Genomic DNA, 16,405 nt, shown 5'->3' with positions numbered 1-16,405 from the left:
CATTTCTATCTGTTTAGTACACACAGTTAGAGTAATTGGTTAACAAACTTACAAAAAAGTGTAACCACAAGCCAAAAACTTACAAGTGAGTCACAAAAACTAAATACAATCCAAGATGATACAAAACAAAGTTACCATACCACAAAAGGAAGAAGAAAGGAACGAAAAAGAAATACCAAATCAACTGCAAAAATAAGTTCAAAATAGCAATAAACACTCATCTATCATTAATTATTGTAAATGTTAATGGAATAAATCCTCCAGTCAAAAGACAGAGTGGCAGACTGGATAATAAAGCAAGAACCTTCAATATTCTGCATACAAGAGACACACTTTAGGGAGAAGGGCACATATATATTGAGAGTGAATGGACAGAAAAGGATATTCCATGCAACTGGAAATGCCAAAAAAGCAGATGTAACAGTACTGATTTGAGACAAAATAGACTTTAAAACAAGGGTCATAAAGAAAGATAAACAAAAACATTTTATAATGATTAAGGGAGCAACACAAGATGAGGATATTACAATCATTAGTATATATGCACCCAACATGAGCACCTAAGTACATAAAACAACTACTAACAAAGATAAAGGGGGAAATTGATGGGAATACAATCATTGTCAGAAATTTTAACACCACATTAACATCACTAGACAGATCTTCCAGACAGAAAATAAAGAAGGCAACAGAGAAATTAAATGATACAATAGAAAAGTTAGATTTAGTGGATATTTTCAGAGCATTACAACCCCCTAGAATAGGATATATATTCTTTTTAAGTGCACGTGGAACATTTTCTAGGATTGATCATGTACTTGGTCACAAAAGAATTCTCAACAATTTTAAGAACATAGAAATTACCTCAAGCAACTTTACTGACAACAATGCTGTTGAAACTAGAAATCAACTAAGGAGAAACAAAGGAGAAAAAAGGGAAAGCATAGAGATTAAACAACATGCTATTAAAAAACCAATGGGTCAATGATGAAATCAAAGTTGAAATTAAAGAATACCTTGAGACAAATGAAAATGAAAACACAACCACACAAAACTTTTGGGACGCAGCAAAAGCAGTGCTAAGAGGAAAGTTTAAGGTGATACAGGCCTTCCTCAAATAAGAACAATATCAAATAAACAATCTAACCCACCAGTTAAAAGAACTAGAAACAGAAGAGCAAAAACACCCAAAAGTCAGCAGAAGGAAGGAAAAATAAAGATCAGGGAGGAAATAAATAAAATAGAGATTAAAAAAGATAAAGAAAATAATCAAACCAGAAGCTAGTTTTTTGAAAGAGTAAATTAAATCGACAAACCTCTGGCCAAACTCACAAAGAAGAAAAAAGAGAGAACACAAATTTGCAAAATAAGAAAGGAAAATGGAGAAATTACATCAAATAACATAGAAATACTGAATATCATATGAGAATATCATGAAAAACTACATGGAAAAAATGGATAACCTAGAGGAGATGGACAAGTTTCTGGAAACATACATACCACCAAGTCAGAATCAAGAAGAAACTGACCAGTTGAACAACTTGATCACTAGGAATGAAATCGAATAAACAATAAAAAAAAAATCCCTACAAATAAAAGTCCAGTACTGGACAGCTTCACCGGGTAATTCTAACACACACACAAAAAAGAACTCATACTAGTCCTTCTCAAACTCTTCCAGAAGATTGAAAAGAAGGAATATTCCCAGACACTTTCTATGAAGCCACCATCACCCTGATAGAAAAACCAGGCAAAGACACCACCAAAAAAGAGAATTACAGACCAATATCACTGATGAACACAGATGCAAAAGTTCCTTACCAAAATACTAGCAAATAGAATCCAACAGAACATAAAAAAAGATTATATATCATGCTCAAATGGGGTTCATCTCAGGGACACAAGGGTGGTTCAACATATGCAAATCAATCACTGTAATACTTCACATCAACAAGAGAAAGGACAAAAACCACATGATCATCTCAATTGATGCAGGAAAGTTTTTGATAAAATTCAACACCCATTTATGATAAAATTCTCACAAAAGTGGGTATTGAGGGAGCATATCTCAACATCATAAAAGCTATATATGACAAACCTATAGCCAGCATAGTTCTCAACGGTGAAAAACCCAAAAGCTTCCCACTAAAATCTGGGACAAGACAAGGATGCCCACTATCACCACTCCTATTCAATATAGTCCTGGAATTCCTAGCCACAGCAATCAGGCAAGAGAAAAAAATAAAAGGGATCCAAATTGGAAAAGAAGAGGTAAAAGTGTCATTATATGCTGATGACATGTTACTATATATAGAAAACCCTTAAAGGGCCACAAAAAAGCTACTAGAGCTGATCGAAGAATTCAGCAAGGTAGCAGGTTACAAAATTAATGTTCAAAAATCAGTTGCATTTTTTTACACTAACGATAAATCAACAGAAAAAAAAAGTAAAGAAACAATCCCCTTTAAAATAGCACCCAAAGTAATAAAATATCTGGGAATAAATCTAACCAAGGAGGTGAAAGAATTATACACAGAAAAATATAAACCATTGATGAAGGAAATTAAAGAAGACTTTTAAAAAATGGAAAGATATTTCATGCTCTTGGATTGGAAGATTCAATATTGTTAAAATGGTCACACTGCCCAAGGCAATCTACAGATTTAATGCAATCCCTATCTAATTACCCAGGACATATTTCACAGAACTAGAACAAATCATAATAAAATTTATATGGAACCATCAAAGACCTAGAATTGCTAAAGCATTACTGAAGAGAAAGAAAGAGGCTGGAGGAATAACTCTCCCAGACTTCAGACAATACTATAGAGCTACAGTCATCAAGACAGCATGGTATTGGTACCAAAACAGACCAATAGACCAATGGAACAGAATAGAGAACCCAGAAATGTACCCACAAACTTTTGGTCAACTCATCTTCGACAAAGGAGGCAAGAATATACAATGGAATAAAGACAGTCTCTTCAGCAAATGGTGTTGGGAAAACTGGACAGCAGCATGTAAATCAATGAAGCTAGAACACACCCTTACACCATATACAAAAATCAACTCAAAATGGATTAAATACTTAAACATAAGACAAGATACAATAAACCTCCTAGAGGAAAACATAGGCAAAACATTATCTGACATGCATTTCAAAAATTTTCTCCTAGAAGAAATAAAAGCAAGAATAAACAAATGGGACCTAATGAAACTTACAAGCTTCTGCAGAGCAAAGGAAACCGGAAATAAAACAAGAAGAAAACCTATGGAATGGGAGAAAATTTTTGCAAGTGAAACCGACAAAGGCTTGATCTCCAAAATATATAAGCAGCTCATACGACTCAATGAGAAAAAAATAAACAACCCAATCCAAAAATGGGCAGAGGACCTAAATAAGAAACTCTCCAAGGAAGACATACAAATGATCAAAAAGCACATGAAAAAATGTTCAATATCACTAATTATCAGAGAAATGCAAATCAAAACTACAATGAGGTATCACCTCACACCAGTCAGAATGGCCGTCATTCAAAAATCCACAAATGACAAATGCTGGACAGGCTGTGGAGAAAGGGGAACCCTCCTACATTGCTGGTGGGAATGCAGTTTGGTGCAGCCACTATGGAAAACAGTGTGGAGATTCCTCAAAAGACTAGGAATAGACTTACCATATGACCCAGGAATCCCAATCCTGGGCTTGTACCCAGAAGGAAATCTACTTCAGGGTGCCACCTGCACCCCAATGTTCATAGCAGCACTATTTACAATAGCCAAAACATGGAAACAACCTAAATGTCCATCAACAGGTGACTGGATAAAGAAGATGTGGTATATTTATACAATGGAATACTACTCAGCCATAAAAACCGACAACATAATGCCATTTGCAGCAACATGGATGATCCTAGAGAATGTCATTCTAAGTGAAGTAAGCCAGAAAGAGAAAGAAAAATACCATATGAGATCACTCATATGTGGAATCTAAAAAAAAAAAAAAACAAACAAAAACAAAGCATAAATACAGGACAGAAATAGACTCATGGACAGAGAATAGAGACTTGTGGTTACCAGGGGGGTAGAGGGTGGGAAGGGATAGACTGGGATTTCAAAATTGTAGAATAGATAAACAAGATTACACTGTATAGCACAGGGAAATATACACAAAATGTTATGATAAATCACAGAGAAAAAAATATGACAATTAGTGTGTATATGTCCATGAATGACTGAAAAATTGTGCTGAACACTGGAATTTGACACAACACTGTTAAAATGAGTATGAATTAATAAAAAATGTAAAAAAAAATACAAACCAATTTGAACCTGTTGAAAAGACATTTGCTCAAAACAGCACGGTAGCAATGAAGTTGCTCTGGCTGGCAGGGACTTATTGGATTCCTGTGAGTGCTGGACTCCTCACATGGAATTCCCTTGGCACTCCAGGACGCCTGTGGTTGTCCCCATGGGTTTGTGGCCATATGTGTCACACACAAGTCTATGGCTTTGCCACAATTTCAATGCCTTTTTTGGCTTATGAAAGGTTTTGCACTCAAATGGAGTTTTCTTGAGTCCACTCACTGATGTCATTTACCAGATTTATAGTCCAGATCTGACATTCTGGACTCTTAAAATCTTGCAGACATTCAAATGTTTCAGGTTTGGATGTGTATTCACCTCTGGAGGCCTGGACCATATTCGATAAAGCCACCCGGACAAGTTCAGCAAAATGCAAAGAAATTTTTCTCTCTGCTAGACTGAAATGTCTATGAAGGTATAAAAACTTCTGCATCTACAAATGTAGGGAACCAACTCATCAATAACATATCTATCCGTAATGCATGGACATTTAAAAAAAATACTGTATTTACTCCTATCAAATTCTTTCTGGCTTTTGCTAAATTGTGTCCTAAACTGTAAGGAAAGTATATAAATTTAGAGAATTTTTGACCTTTTAAGAGAGAAAGGAACCCTCCTACTCGGTTGGTGGGAATGTAAATTGCACAGCCACTTTGGAGGACAGTATAGAGTTTCCATAAAAAACTGAAAATAGACTTCCGTGTGATCCAGCAATCCCATTCATGCGTATATTTCTGGAGAAAAATATAATTCAAAGAGACACATGCACCCCAATGTTCACAGCAGCACTATTTACAATAGCCAAAACACTGAAACAACCCAAGTGTTCACTGACAGATGACTGGATAAAGAAGTTGTGGTATATTATATATATATATATATATATATACATATATATATATATATATACATATATGCATGTATATACACACAGATATACACACATGAACACACACACACAATGGAATACTGATCAGCCATAAAAAATAAAATAATGCCATTTGCAATATCATGGATGGACCTACAGGTTATTATGCATAGTGAAATAAGTCAGAGGAAGAAAAACAAATATTCTATGTATTAACTTATATGTATATATAAAAAATTGAACAAATTAATTACTATAATAAAACAGAAATAGACTCACAGGTACATAGAACAGACTGGTGGTTACCAATGGGGAGAAGGAGGAGAGGGGAGGCAGGGAAGGTGTAGGGTATTGAGAGGTAAAAATTACTATGTATAAATTGGATAGCTTACAGGGCTGTATCATACAGCACAGGGAAATATAGCCATTATTTTATGGTGACTTTAAATGGAATATAATCTATAAAAATTTTGAGCCTCTGTATTGCACACCTGAAAATATTATGATGTAAATCAACTATTCAATTACAAAATTTTTCATCAAAGTTTTCTTTTCATATTATTTGCAATAAGTTAGAAGCCAGAATTGTCAATAGAAACATAGTGTAAGTCACAATTTTCCAGTAATACCATTTAGAAAATAAAAAGGAACAAGTAAAATTAATTTCAGTAATAATTATATTTATCCCAAAATATCCAATATACTATCATTTCAAAAGTGTGATTGACACTTTTAAAACTTATTAATAAATATTTTACATTAGTTTTGTTGTATGAAGTCTTAAAAATCTATTATGTATTTTCCACTTATAGAACATCTCAATTCAAAATAGCCACATGTGGCTAGTGGCTACTATACTAGACAGAGCAGATTACACCATTCACACTTCTGATAAATTACCTTCTGTTACTTATTTTAAAAACTTGCAGAAAAGGCTTTAGATATTCCCTATATCAAACAAAGCAACCTTGACGGGTGGGGAGTATCTTCATTATAAAGTGAAAAATAAAGGTAAGAGAGCCATGGTTACATGTATGTTAATGTAACAATACCTTCTTAATTCATTCAGGGCTTTACAATCTTTCTTCATATGCCAAGGATTCACTGTCACTGTACAATATTTTTCACTGTTATTATCTTTGGAATTGAGAGGCTTCTGATGAACCTGCTTTGTGCATCTGTACATAAAAGAAAACAACAAAACAGCTACAAGAGCTACAGTGAATGCCCCCCCATTAATTTAGAAGAAGTCTCACAGTATTTCCCAACATAAAGGCTAAAATATAATTCAGAACACTTTGTGATGGTCAGCATGATTTTAACAAAAAAGTAGATAATTACCTCCCTGGTGTCAAAGCTCTTTCAGAGGTGGGCACCCGAAATTTAGTAAAAATGATTTTGCATATATCTTTGAAAGAAATGCTAAGAAATGATCTTTTCTGTTGGAAATTAGCCTGCTTTTACATTCTGCAGTAGGCATACGTGTTTACAAACCAGGCAGGAACTGGATCATATTTTACACATACTTTAGAAACTGATTTGAATTTTGCTCTCTGTCTGCAAGGCTATTTCTTACGTAATTACATAAGCTGGCCACTATACTAAATTTTGTTTCACTATTTGCTTAATCCTCACAACAACTCTGTAAGCTGCTATTATTACCCCCATATAACAGATAAAGAGCTTGAGGCAGAAAATAATCTGGGTAACTTGGTAACTGGTGGAGCTGGGTAAGACTGCAGCCAGTCTGACACTCAAGTCCATTCTTCTCACCGATGTCTGATACTGCTACCTACATTCAGCAATGACAGCTGAATTCATATTTAAGTGTGTCATTTCTAAAAGCCAAAGCTCTATTAGTACTGCTGTGTAAATTATTCTTTTGAGATGTGATTGCCAAAAAAACAAAAACAAATAAAATCAGGGTGCCACTGAGTGGAGGGTGAACTGCATATGGATGGAAAAAAGGGGACTTTGTGAGGACACAGTTGCACAACTCTAGAAATATCTAAAATGGCTGATTTGTGCAATTATAATTTGTGAATTTTATGGCCTGTAAATTACACCTTAATACAGATATTAAATTAAGAAACTGGATACCAAATTAAGACTAAAACACATATATATATATATCACACAAAGAACAACAGGCAAATATCATTATTTACTGCACCATTCTTTCATGCATCTTCCTTTCCTCACCCGTTCCTGAAAGGATGACTCATTTTATAATATTTTAAATTATTTAGCAAATAATTTTTGACAGGCTACTATGTACCCAGGACTAATCTAGGCACTTGGAATAGATCAATAAACAAAACAAAATTCCTGTCCTCACTGAGCTGGGTTGGAGTCTAGCTGGGGTGGGGGGTGGAGATGACAATTCACATTACAGAGAGGCAGAGGAAGTGGCATGTTAAGAAAGAGGAACCATGGAAAAAATAAAAAAAGGGCAAGGTAAAGAGAGTTTAGGGTATGGGATTATGGTGATGTTGTATTAAATACCAGAGCAGGCCACACTGAGGACTGAGGTTAGAAATAAGACTAGGAGGTGAGAAGTCCCAGGTAGACGGAATAACCATCACCGAGGCCAGCGTGCACCTCGCATGTTCCAGAATGGGGGCACTGCTGGAGCTGCGGAGAAGGGTCAGTGCAGATCCTGTATGGCCTTGGAGGACGTTGCAAGGACTGTGGCTTTTACCCGGAGTGAAATTGGGAGGCACTGCAGAATGACGACACAATCTAACTTAGGTTTTCAAGGCTCACTTGACTGCCGGGTGAGAATAGTCAAAACGGGTCAGAGATGAAAGGAGGGAAGCCTCTGAGAAGGGCTGTGCAGGAGGAGAGGACAGTGGCTCAGGGCAGGGAAGCAGCAGTGGAGGCAGGAGCCATGGTGAGAAGTGGCTGGGTTCTGGATCTGTTTTAAAGGCAGTGTTAAACCAGATCTATTGACAGAATTCATGTGGTATGTCAGTGAAAATCAGAATAACTCCAAGTTTTTTGACCCAAGCAGCTGGAAGGATTAAGTTTCCACTAACTGAATGGGGGATGTTGCAGAAAGGACCAGTTTGGGGGGTTGGACGACAAAGAGCTCAGTTTTTACACATGTTGCTTTTAAGATATCAGAGTTCCAAGTGAAGATGTCAAATCAGCAGAACATTGTAAGAGTTCAGAGTTGGAGAGAAAAATTCTAGAGGGAGGCAGAAATGTGGGAATCATGGGTCACACAGGTGGTAGAGGAAGACATGAAACCCAGATACTCAAACATTAAGATAACCTGGCATTAACCATAGAAGTTGTCCTTGAGGGCCTGCCTACTAGTTGTGGATATCAGTCCTATTTCCCAACCACTCGAATTTTATAAAGGAACTTACAAATGAATTCGTGCAAGACACTGCCTCCAGTTGGTGGATCCAGAGAAGGAGTGGGAGAATGGGATGCTGCACGCTACTCCTTACGGCAGAATATATGTGTGTGTGTGTGTGTGTGTACGCATGTTTGTGTGCACAGGGGGATGAGACATACCTAGCTTAAGAAAAAGAGCTAGTAAGTCTAGAAGCCGAAAGATGAAAGAAAATCCAGATCTGGTAGAGGGAAGAGGGGAAACACTGTGTACTGAAAGACATATCCCCATACTGCCATTTCCCACCATCCTATCAGGAACACAGTTGGAAAGGGGGGAATTATGTAGATACGTGTGATGTACACAAACTTTCTGACTATGTAACACTGAACATCTACATATGTAGCAAGTTAATGATATTTATATCTGCTTCAAGTTTAATAACAAGTTCACAACAGAGGGAAAATAAAATATTGAGGACTGGTAGGAGTATCATAGAAGGACTTTCAACGCTCAGAATGGAAGCAAAATCAGCTTCACCCCACAAAGAATGTCATTAAGTGTCAAGAATGTTTATATTTGCTTAAGAAATTGAGAGTTACAGCTTCCTGCTTTAAAGAATTAACTTTAAGACAGATACCATACTATAAGCAACGTCTATACTGGAGCTTTCTTAAAGCTATTTTTAGTTTCTGCTTGTTCTGATGTACTCCAGACACTCTGCAAAGAAAACCTTCTTTTCAAAGGCTTAAAGGAATAAAAAAAGAAATAACACTGCATTCTTTTCAGTGTTCTATGTACTGAAAGACACTTGCAAATGAAGCACCCAGCCACAGGTCTACATTTTTAACAATAAAGTCGTTTGCGCAATTTTTCAATTGCTATGTGGCTTTGTGTCAGTCTCTCACTAAGAAGCAGAATGGAGTACCAGAAAATGACACATCAGGTCTATAACTACAGATGTGCGAGATGAACTTACACCAGGAAACAGCTAAGTGGGAGGGTAAGGTTTACCTTTTAAGTTACCGTAAGTGCAGTTACACCTGCTCCCTGCTTCCCCTGTGAAGTGAAGAACTAGTCTTTTCTAGAAAAGCTCTCATTCTGAGAACTGTCTTCTTTAAAATATTCGAAGATTCTCTTTTAAAGTTCTTTCATTTTTAAGGCTTTCCCCAACTCTACATCCCATAACAAGTGTAAAAATTATCCTATAGCCTATTGTTACAGAACATACTCTACAAAAGCTGAGGTTTCCCAGGGTTTGGATCCCAGAACTCTGCTACCAGATAATCCTAAAGCTTTCCTTCCATAACAGACTCTTCCGCCAATTCCCAGCTGTGGGCAAATTCGGCTTCTCAGACCAGGTAACTTTCTAACTCTGCCTACGAACACTCTACTGCCAGGAAAGGAACTCTCAGACCGAAAGCACACAATGCCCCTAGTGAGGGTTGCCTCCTTCAATCAATCAAGATGCCATCACCAAGCAAATATTTAAACCAACTGCAAAACCTCTGAAGACATCTTACAAACAATATACTTTCTATGGAGGCATACTATTTGCTCTGGAATAGTGATTTCCAATGGAAGGAACAAAGGACCACATGACCCAAGCAATTTTTTAAAACTGCACATAACTATCCCTCTTCACGTGAGGACTCAGGCAAGCCCGTCTTACAGGCCTAGGTGTAACAGAATGAGAGCACCTCTAGGAGTAGGATGAAAAGCATCGAGGTAGACTTCTAGTGAAAGGGGGTGATGTAACAGGGCCCATCGCCCACTTACCTCCCACCACAGGACAATCATCTCAGATCGAGAACAAACACTTTGGGAAACAGAGGTTGTTTATATTTTTATGGATTTCTGGTGGAAATAATGCCCTGAGTCATGTGAAGTTGTGGCTGCCAAATTGAACAGGGGACTGGACATTTTCACATTCAGGACAAAAATAGCCCCCGGATAGCCACCATATCTGCTCTCCCCTTTGCCTGTTCACCCCAAGAGCTGCAGGACTCTCCTGCTTGCAATGACACCCACCAATTCTCACAAATTCTTGCCAAGTTCACGTCATCAGCTGGTGGTGTCAAAGTCACTATTTGTACTGCTATGAAGTCCCTCCATTACTTTATATCCCTTCTATTTTCTCTCTTGTCTTCCTACCTACACTTGCATACACAAGATGGTTACTGCACTAACATTGCCTCTGTAATCAATCCAGGATATAGGAAGTAGAGATTCAACTGTAACCAGTCCCAGAATACTTGTCATGCCACTCTAGTGTCCCAAAAAATACTCTGGCATCCCTCATCTCACCCAAACAACCATTGCACTACTTAGAGGTTGTAAAATTAGAGGGCTTTCTCTACTGGGAGACACTGTGGCTTGTGGTAGAGTTGTGATTTCAGTTTTTGCAACTGGTTACAGGCAAAAAGACATGGTCCACAAAATTTCTTCAAGTGTTTGGAATTTAAACTTTCATTAGATACAGAGCCGGAGGACTAACCGTAATCTATGAACATATGGTCATATTATCAAATAATGTTCATGTCTACCTTACAGACATGTAAGAACTTGGATTACACCTGCAGCCTGTAGGCCTTTGGAATTGGATGTGAAGCATCCTGTGAAATAAAAACCTCCTATCCAGTCACAGAACACCTTAGAGGCAACATCACACTAATGTCACTGAATACATTAGTATAGTCCATGTATGGTTAAGTTACAAATCCAATTTCTCAGAGATGGAAAGGAGATGTCTAGAAAATCTGGAAAAGCCCAATTACTAAAACAGCTCAAAAGTTAATGCAGACTCCTACACCTCCCAGAGCAGAGGGCGGAGGGGGCATTGCCCACCACTCTGTCCTTCCCCAGGACGTGGCATGTGGGGAAGCAGGCATGAATGGGTGGCTGGGACTCGGAGGTGGAGAGGTGATGAAAGCAACAGTGGAACTGCTCTGGGCCTAGAACAACAGAGCTGTAAAATGCTCGGCTTCAGTACAACCCACTCCCTTTCCCACTTTCCCTCCCACCTATGTGACAAACAGAACATAACCAAGCACTTTCTGCCCATGATGGTGACTACTAGCAGGAAAGGGACCAAGATAAAAGCATGTCTTATAAAAGATGTCTGATTTTAAGGCTATGTTATAAACAATGATCAGAACTGTCAGAGTGGGACACTTGTGAGGCGCTCAAGTAGGGAGGAGGAGGTTGAGGATCCATTTCCAGCACTTAAATGTGTTTTATCACTCCTATTTCTGACCTTTCCTTTGCCACTATTTGTAGCACTGCCATCACTGGCAGGTAAAGGGGCAGCAATGTGACTTGGCCGTTTGGCTGATGGGGCTACATTTCCCAGCACTGGAATGAAAAGGCACTGGAAGACGATCAGCTGGATGATGTGAACTGTGGTCCTGGCCTGTGCCAAACACTAACCAGGTGACCCTGGGTTAGGCTCTTAGTCTCTCTGGGCTTCCGGCTGTTTACTTATAAAAGAAGGTTTTGTCATTGCACAAATATATCCAATATGAAATGTAACGTGAAAGTCAAACATAATGACAATTCACCTGCTTGCCTCAGGAAACTGTACAAGCACTGAACACTATGTGAATGTAAATACAGACTTAAGAAAACTATTGAGGTAAAGCGCTAAACTGAACATGGAGATAAAGTTTTATGGATTTTCTTGCCTTTCTTTTTTAATTGCAACACTGAATTAATAGTTATTAGCTATAATCCACACCACCACCCTGCGAATAAATAAAGTAGGTAAGCACTGCCTGGATGCATGTTTTGTCCGATGCTAAGCAGGGTGAGGGGTATAAAGGAGGCTGAACAAGGTAGTCTTCTCCAGTTACCAGCTAAGTGAGGAAAAACATTGGAAACCACCCAGGGATGGTACCAAGTCAGTACTCAAAGCCAAGATTACAGGCTACTGATCATAAACAGTGCAGGAATACAAAGAGGAGCTAGAAGTATTTGGAGTAAATAGGGAAGACTCTATGAAGGGGATGGGGCTCCAACTAGTTCTCGGCAATTGTAATCTGTTTTAACTGAGGACTGGATAGGAAAAGGCTGGTGACTCCTGGTTTTTAATAAGGCACATGTTACCATAGGAGGCTAAGTTACATAATAATTGGAACACATAAGCTAAGTACAAAATGATGATGGGTCGAGACTACCTGACTGAGATCTGGTTGTGTTAACTCTTTGACTTGACTCTAGATGTTGGAGAGCCAAAACTGTAGGTTGACTGAAAGGGGGGGAGAGAATATCCAAGAATTCAGCAGAAGGAAACAATAACGTATCAGGGATGAAAGCTCTTCATCAGAGTATCAGCAATCAGAATAGACACTTAAACCAAAAACATACAGTTCAAGAAGCTGACAAAATATGGAGGGTGGTGAGAAAAAGATAAATCAAAGACCACTCCAAGCCTTTGGGTATTTAAGACCGGAAGAATGATTATCCCACTGAATAAGTGGAGACGCTGCAAGAAGAAAGATTATGAAATCAGCTTTAGACATGTTGAATCTGACGTATGAGCTAAGAGTAGGTTTTCTCTAAGAAGCTCAAAATTCAAAACTGAAGCACAGATGTAGAGTACAGGCTTAAAGATGCAGATGGACAAGACATGATAAATCTCCTAAAAGGAAACATAGGCAAAACATTATCTGACATAAATCTTAGCAACATTCTCCTAGGGTAATCTACCAAGGCAATGGAAATAAGAGAAAAAAATAAACAAAAGGGACGTAATTAAACTCATAAATTTCTTCACAACAAAGACAACCATAAGTAAAACAAAAGTAAACAACAACCTACGAATGGGAGAAAATATTTGCAAATTATACGACTAACAAAGGCTTAATTTTCAGAATATATAAACAGCTCATACAACTTAATAACAAAAAAAACAAACAGCTCAATCCTAAAATAGGCAAAAGACCTAAACAAGCATTTCTCCAATGAAGACACAATTGACCAATAGGCACAGGAAAAAATGCTCGATATCACTAATAAACCGAGGAATTCAAATCAAAACTACAATGAAGAATCAGCTCACACTAGTCAGAATGGCCATCGCTCAGAAGTTCATGAATGATAAATGCTAGAGAGGCTGTAGAGGGAAGGGTACCCTCTTACACTGCTGGTAGAAATCTAGTTTGGTGTAGTCATTATGGAAAGCATGGAAATCCCTGTTAAAACTAAAAGTAGACTTACCCTATGACCCAGCAATTCCACATCTGTGTACATAACTGGAAATAACTCCAATGTGAAAAGATACCTGCTCACCAGTATTCACAGCACCACTGTATACAATAGCCGAGACATGGAGGCAAGTTAAATGTAGTAACAGATGACTGGGTAAAGAAGTTGCTGCATATTTATACACTGGAATACTACTCTACCATGAATAGGACAAAATAAAACCATTTGCAGCAACATGGATGGAGCTAGAGATGGTCATTCTAAGTGAAATCAGCCAGAAACAGAAAAATACCAAATGATACAACTCATATGTGCAATCTAAAAAAAGAGAGAAAAAGACAATGTAAACTCATCTGCAGAACAGAAACAGACTTGCAGACTTAGTAAACAATCTTAAGGTTACTAGGGAAAGGGGAGTTCGAGATTTACAAATGTTAGCCACTACATATAAAAAGAGATTTTAAATAAAGTTTCTTCTATATAGCACAGAAACCTATGTTCATTATCCAGCAATAACCTATAATGAAAAAGCCGATACAGCCACCAACTGAGGAAGCAAGAGAAGAAAGGAGAGTTAGTTACGCTGGGCTAGAGCCCACTTCTAAAATTCTTTTCAGCCACTGATGCTGCCCCGAGTACACTGAGCCTTCCTCCCAGGGACAGGCTGACATGACATGTGTCCTGCAAACCTGGGGCAGCAGAGGCCGTCCACAGGTCTGGCCCTGTGGGAGATGGGAGCAAGTCCACCTGCTTCCCTTGGGGCAGCATCCCTCCCCGCAGCCTCCGCCACCTGACTGCACCGCGCCTGCCTCTCAGGAAACCACTGGCTTGAAAACAAGTGATCCACGAACCTGGGGCAGCAGCAGGGAGATGGGCAGCGACCTGGCAAGCTGCCCCCATCTTCCCCACGGCCTGTCAAGGGCTCGGCCTCTGCTGCTCCAGGCATGGTCCCCAGGTCAGCCTGCTCCCGGGAAGAGGGCGCGGTGTGGTCGAAGGGAGTGGCGGGTTATGGAGTCTGACCATGGGGGCCCGTGGATTTGCTTCAAACTCCCCAGCGCATGGCCTGAGCTTGGCCTCTGCTGCCTCAGGTTCGTGGAACTCAGGTTACAGGTCAGCCTGCTCCTGGAAGGCGGGTGCTGTGCTGTCAGGGAAAGGTGGCGGCTGCTATGGCGGGATTGGGGCTGCCCTATGAGAGCGCGGGGTTTGCGACCATTTCCCGCTGCCGCTGCAGCCATCCCAGCACACTGATCACACCGAGCCCATCTCCCAGGAGCAGACTGACCTGTAACCTGAGTCCCACGAACCTGGGTCTTTAGAGGCCGCCCCCAAGGTCAGGCCGCGGGTTAAGATGGGAGCAAATCCAGGGGCTCTCATGGGGCAGCCCCCATTCCATCCGAGGACCCGCGACCGCACCGCACCCGCCTCCCAGGAGCAGGCCATGATCTGAGGGCCAATAGGAGATGCTCCGGAGCCGTCCGGCGCCCTCCCACCTCCCGGGGCTGTACCTGATCTCCTAAACCCGGGTTTAAGCTGCGGCACAAACGCGAGGTCCAGGAACTACTAATAGCGGGGTTACCACGAACCACAGCGGCGGCTGGGACCCGCCTCAGGGTCCTAACGGGACGCGCAGCCGGGACCTCACCTCCGCACCCCTCCCTGGGCGTCTCTTCAGCCGCACAGCCCAGGCATCACCCGCCGGCTCCCCGAGCAGCGCGCCCCCACCAGCGCCCTCTTAACTGTCCGGCAGCGGCAGCCGAGCCGCGGGCAAGCGGCGGCCCAGGCCCCAGGCCGTGTTCCTCTTCCAGGAGCTGGTCCAGGAGCAACCGGCTGCCGCCAGCTTCCACGCGTTCTGGGTGGGTTCCGGCGTCCGCGCGTCTGTCCGTCTGCGCGTGCGCGCCCCTCCTCCTCCCGCCCGCAGCGCAAACTGCTTGGGTGGGTCTCCTGCTTTACCGGCCCTGGCCGCTGGGGCCGGGAGGAGCCAGGTGGGGCCCCTCCTGCTTGTCCCGCCGGGTCTCCATCCCCAGAGCCTTCACCCAGCCACTGACTGGGTCCTGGCACTGAACTAGAACCACGACTGCCCTGGGCCAGGCCACACCCCGCCAGCCCCACTTCCCCTGCACACCTTTTCCTCCCTGTTACTACCTTCCCACCCCTGGCCAGGCCCAGTCTCCCACCAGGCCTTGAAGACACTGCTCCTTCTCCTCACACCGAGGTCCCTGCCCTGACACTCCATCCTGCTAGGTCCTAACCTATGGCCCCTACACCCACAAGCTTACCCCTCATATCTCAGCACAGGACACCCAACATCCTGAAATTGTCCCCCTCACCTCTCAACCAGGTCAGTTCCAATCTGATCGGGCCCCACACCTCTCAACCTGTACCCCCTCACCATGGGATCCCCTTCATTCTGAGTGCACCCCTACCCTGAGCTCACTCCCCCACCCCTCACCCTGTGGTTGAGGTGGGGAAATCCGTGCTCCAGTAATGATTACTACTGCCACCAGTGGGGGATCCAGCCTAGTGTGCACATTCATAGTTAATGTCTGAGGCTACAGGGTGAGGCAGGCTGGGCTGAAGGTGGTTCCAATTCCCGCCTTGGCACCCTGATTCCCACAGCCTGTGCCTCA

General features: G+C 41.1%; 1 long non-coding RNA gene across 2 annotated transcripts in view; it reads right to left on the bottom strand.

Moving 5' to 3' along the window:
- The window catches only part of LOC140694002 (uncharacterized), a 55,124-nt gene extending 39,509 nt beyond the window's left edge, over positions 1-15,615 (bottom strand). Inside the window, exon 1 of one of the 2 annotated variants that reach the window (XR_012069726.1) lies at positions 15,421-15,615. This is a non-coding gene — a long non-coding RNA (uncharacterized lncRNA). Of the gene's footprint in view, positions 1-6,282; positions 6,409-15,420 lie in introns of those variants that run through there. The other variant, XR_012069725.1, reaches the window with a different exon arrangement.
- Between the last annotated feature and the right edge of the window lie 790 nt (positions 15,616-16,405).

Source organism: Vicugna pacos, unplaced genomic scaffold, assembly GCF_048564905.1.
Source record: "Vicugna pacos unplaced genomic scaffold, VicPac4 scaffold_20, whole genome shotgun sequence".
Lineage (NCBI taxonomy): Eukaryota > Metazoa > Chordata > Mammalia > Artiodactyla > Camelidae > Vicugna > Vicugna pacos.
The sequence above is the reverse complement of the archived record's forward strand: the minus strand, read 5'-3'. Positions and strand labels throughout refer to the sequence as shown.